Below are 4,644 nucleotides of genomic sequence, written 5' to 3' on the forward strand. Positions count from 1 at the left end.
AATAATTCAAAGAAATATAATTTTATTATATTTTGAAGAAAAGTATTTATTTTGATAGTTTTGAAATGTTTAAAAATAGTTTAAACCGTGTAAAACTGTTTAATTCGAAATAAGGGCGTATCGGGGGGAAAATGACAATTCTTTTGAACGTTGGGTAAACGAAATTGGAAATGGGTCGTATGAATACTCAATTTTCTTGTAATCTCGTGTTTAAAAACTTTGGTCTTGACGGAATTTGCGTTTGACTTACGGATTTAATTATTATTGAAACGAGTCAAAACCGACTCGTAAAAATCCCGACTAAAAATCCCGCACCTTCCTTTCCTCCTTTCCTTTCTCCCTTTCACGCGCACCACCCCTTCCTTTCTTCATTTTTCTGGTTTTTCTTTGATTCATCAACATTCAAACTCAACCAAAAACATTTCAACAAAAATTCAAGCTGTTTTGGCCATAATTTCTTCGTTTCTTATCGGTTTTTCACGAAATTTACCTTTCCGGAATCCTCTCGTCGCGATCTACAACTTGGTATAATTTAATTTCAGTTTTCTTGAAGTTGTTTTAAGACGATTTTTGAGTATAATTTCGGTTTTGGTGACTTTTGTTGTGTTTTTGTTGTTTTTAATAGGTGAAGATTATGAGGATGATGTGGGGGACTCTTATGTAGTAGAGGATGATGGGTAGCTACTGTTTTTAGGGTTTTCTCAAGGGTTATTTTGCCTTTTTCTAGCTTAAGGTAACATATTTCGAGTTACTCGACGAAAGATCGTCACATGCTTTGTTGTTTTTGTATGTTGGGTGATTTTTGTTTGAATAGTAGTTTTCACATGTAAAATTTGTTGCATGCATGTTTAATTTATGCCTTTTGCTAGTTTAAATTAACAAAGTTGAATTGGGAACGATTAATTAATGTTCAGACGGTCTTTTACTAAACAAAAATGGAAAAAAAATGGTGGTGTAAGGGGACGGGCAGCAGGCCGGCAGGCCCGTGGCAGGCCCACGGCTAGCCCACGGTTGGCCCGGGTCGGTCCGTTGCTTGTTTCGCGGTTTTCCATGCAAAATTTGTCATTTAAGGTTTATTAATGACATAGTTAGTATGAGTACACTTTAGGAATTGAATCATATAAGTAATAAAAATTATGTTAATGGTAAAACTATGCTTATATTAATAGTTATCACATGTTAGGATAGTTTACAAAATGAAATTGTAATTAATAGGCTCGAAATGAATTTTATAGCGATAATTGTAATGTTTTGTTGATTGTCGAAAAGCGAGCCTTAGTCCCTTTGGTGATGCGATGTCAGTTAATTGAGTGATTGGTCAGCCGCAATTTGACCCGTACCTGTCGCAGGGCTGGGGTTGCGGGTAAAAATTCGGTTGAATGAATTAGATAATTGGCTTTTTTCTTGTTTTAGGCCATTTATTATATCTCTATTTCACATGTGTAGTTAGTTGAATTTAAATAGCTTCTTATTTAGTTAGTTGAATTTAAATAGCTTCTTATTTTGTAGTAATGGCCCTAGATTCCCCTAAAGCCTTTAATATTGTTAAAATTGCTAGAATTGGAAGTTAGTATTGAATTCTTATTGAGGACAATGTTGGATTTGTATGCTGAATAGACAATATTATAGCCTTTCACATGATAGAATGTTAGAATTTATGTTGGTAAGTAGGACTTTTTGCCCTCTTATGGTTAAGTGGGTGTCTTACTTGACTTGTGTGGTGAGTCTTGTGTGGTGTGGGCTAAAGTGTTCAAGCTGGGACTAGCTGGGACTAGGTCCTAGGTGAGTACTTCGGCCTTCATCATAGATAGGTCTTTATAGTCTTTGACGAGTATATGTTCACTGCTTGATAGCCTTTGTGTTCCTGACTAGTGGATGTTTATCCAAGTTGGGGCATGACCTCAGTTACTTATTTTGATAGTAAGTGGTCAGCTTAAGTACTAGCCAACCCTTCGGTGGTGTCCTTAGGGTACTCACTTCACTTTGTTTTAAAAAAGTTGTGGGTCTTGGGTGCGGTGGTGTGTATCCGCATGTCTAGGTCTCTTGTGATTTTAGGCTAGGGTTGTGTTGTCTCTTGGCCATGTTTTATTAATATTAACCGCTGAGCCAAGATACCGGTTCGATTACCTTCCCTACCTCGTGGTATAGACTCGAGTTACAAAGTGACTATTGACGGTGCTAAGAACTTATGCCTGTCTTTGATATATTGCCCTTTCTTGTATGGTGATTTTATGAATCTGTAATAGGTGAGATGTAAGCGGTTCTGATTGATAAAGTTTGGATTACTATTTGTTATATGATTCACATGATAGTTTAGTTTGGTCAGTTTAGGGGTCATTTGTTAGAATACATGATAAGTAAATGGTTTATCAAATTGTTTACATGTTACATTACATGTTACATTAATTTTGACGATTCGTGGCTGGGAGGACTCGAAGTTACTCCCCACTGAATTGTGGCTTTCGTGTTTGTATAAAATGCGATTGACAGGTTGTTGATGCTTTGTTGGGGGTCACAGACGAGCTAGTGAGCAAGGAACCTTGGACCTACTTTTTGGCTATTCTTATAGTAACCCTTTTAACTTTTGGTTTGTATATAATTTGAAGGGACATATGTCTCCCTTTTCCATTTTGGGTTGTATCATTATGTATTTTCTTACCTTTAGCGGTGTTAAGTAAGTTAGATTGTAGCAATTGCAGGTTTGGCACCCGTCTATTGGGAATGTTGGATTGGTTGTGAATGGTTTAGTTAGAAAAATTTTTGAAATTGCAGGATTTGATCTAGTTGAACCATTTACAAACATATCCTACCAATTTTTCTGTAGAATTTACGTAGTTATTTAAGGCTAGATTTAAGGGTGTCACAGTTGGTATCAGAGCTTATTTGCTCCCGACGCACGTTTGTGCACCCCACCTAAAATCACTTGACCTTTTAATAATAAATTTGAGAGATGGGTAGGATGGGTAGAGTTAGGATTTTATGTGGTAGTCTGTTTGTGATTGCTAATTGTTAGGTACTAATTGATTTTCTCTTTTGTAAGATGGCTCTCCAATAGATGTAGATAAGGCAATCTTACCTTAGTTTTCCAATCTCGTTGTTTATTCGTCTTTCCAATTCCTCTTCTCTCGCCTTGGTAACTACCTTTCAATTCTTTCTCCCGATTTATCTTAGGTTCGTTTTCTTCTTATAATTAAGTCCATGTGGACACCTTGTTTTTATTCCGCAGGATAGTCCCCTTGTTCAAGAGAACCCGGTTTTGAGAGAATGTAACTTTGGAGGGCGTGAACGAGTTGAGAAATTGATTGGTTAAGGTTTGAGTGGTATAGGAGAATATAACTTGGGATCTTTTGGTTAGTCTTGTTAGTTGTGCTTGATATGAGAGCTTGTTTGTTATAGATGATTGAGTATGGGTACTACCTTAGCACATAAGATGGAATGAACCTGAATTACTTCATTTAAGAGTCTCGATGTTTCCTATGGAGAATTAAAGAAATGATAGTTAGCACTAATCGCTGTAGGCCTTGAAAGGAATACAATAGGACATTGATGTTGCTTAATGGATTGGTATTGTACTTTGGAATTAGTTAGTTTGTTAAACCTTTTTAGTTGACCAAATCTAGTATAGAGTAGCCTTATTGATCTTTCGAAATTTGAGAACACATGGTTGACCTTATTAATCACTTCTGGATTTGGGAATTTTGGTGGAATATTGTTCGATGTAGTTCGTGAGTTCAAGGATGTGATTCCAATTTATGGTATCAGAGACTAGAAGTATTAAGTGGTGAGATGATGGAGTAGACAAGCTATGGTACTTGGGGATGACATAGTAAGTGAAGTTCAATGACGAGGATTGTAAAGGAGATATTTTGGGACATGGATGGTAACAAATGAATTTGTGTGGTGAATTGATTTTGGCTCTTAGAACCAATTGAGTTGAGGAATATCTACCATTGGAGTCCTTGTTAGTCTTATAATTTGGTAGACTTTTGGGGCTTTGTTGAGCACCTTAGTGGTGTAACCTTATCATATCGATCATAAGCTTTGATGAGTGTTTGGTAAGCGGTAACCCTTTCATTGTGCCGCTTCTATTCTCCTTTCCTTCTCTTTAACGTTTGTTGAACCCTGTTTTTATGCCATAGTTTACGTATCTTCTTCTTGCCCTAGATATCTTCTTAATTCGAATACCTCTTATTTTTGTCAACCGTTATCTTTACGGTCTGACTCCTTAGTTTCCTAACTTGTCAGGTTCATGCACCCTTTGAAAATATTTTACCGTTTCTCTATCCCGTTATCACTCCTTATCTCCTTAGTATAGTTGGTACCCTGTTGACCATGTTTACAGAGTTAGTGAAATGTGATTTGAGGATATAGGATTGACTAAGTAGCCGAGTTTGGGTTTGGCTTCCATAATCACTTGGGATATGAGGGTTTGATAATGTATATGTTATCATTTGGGAAATGTTAAATTGTGGGATTATTTGTTGGTTTTAGTGAGTGATATTGATTACTACTTGAAGTATGTTATGAGAGTGAGAGTAAGCTACATTGTTGGGAAGTCTTAGCACTTGTTTTGGTAACTAGAAAGGGTAATGGTTTTGGTTGACACCAATTGTTAGGTTAAAGAATATAGTTTCACTTATGGTT

The 4,644-nt window shown here is 36.4% G+C and overlaps 1 long non-coding RNA gene across 1 annotated transcript; it reads left to right on the forward strand.

Annotated features, from left to right (window-relative positions):
- The first annotated feature begins 328 nt into the window (after positions 1-328).
- LOC141627636 (uncharacterized) lies at positions 329-2,764 on the forward strand. The gene is made up of 3 exons (XR_012537054.1): positions 329-525; positions 626-733; positions 2,491-2,764. It is a non-coding gene; the product is annotated as an uncharacterized LOC141627636 (long non-coding RNA).
- Positions 2,765-4,644: the final 1,880 nt, after the last annotated feature.

Source organism: Silene latifolia, chromosome Y, assembly GCF_048544455.1.
Source record: "Silene latifolia isolate original U9 population chromosome Y, ASM4854445v1, whole genome shotgun sequence".
Classification (NCBI taxonomy): domain Eukaryota; kingdom Viridiplantae; phylum Streptophyta; class Magnoliopsida; order Caryophyllales; family Caryophyllaceae; genus Silene; species Silene latifolia.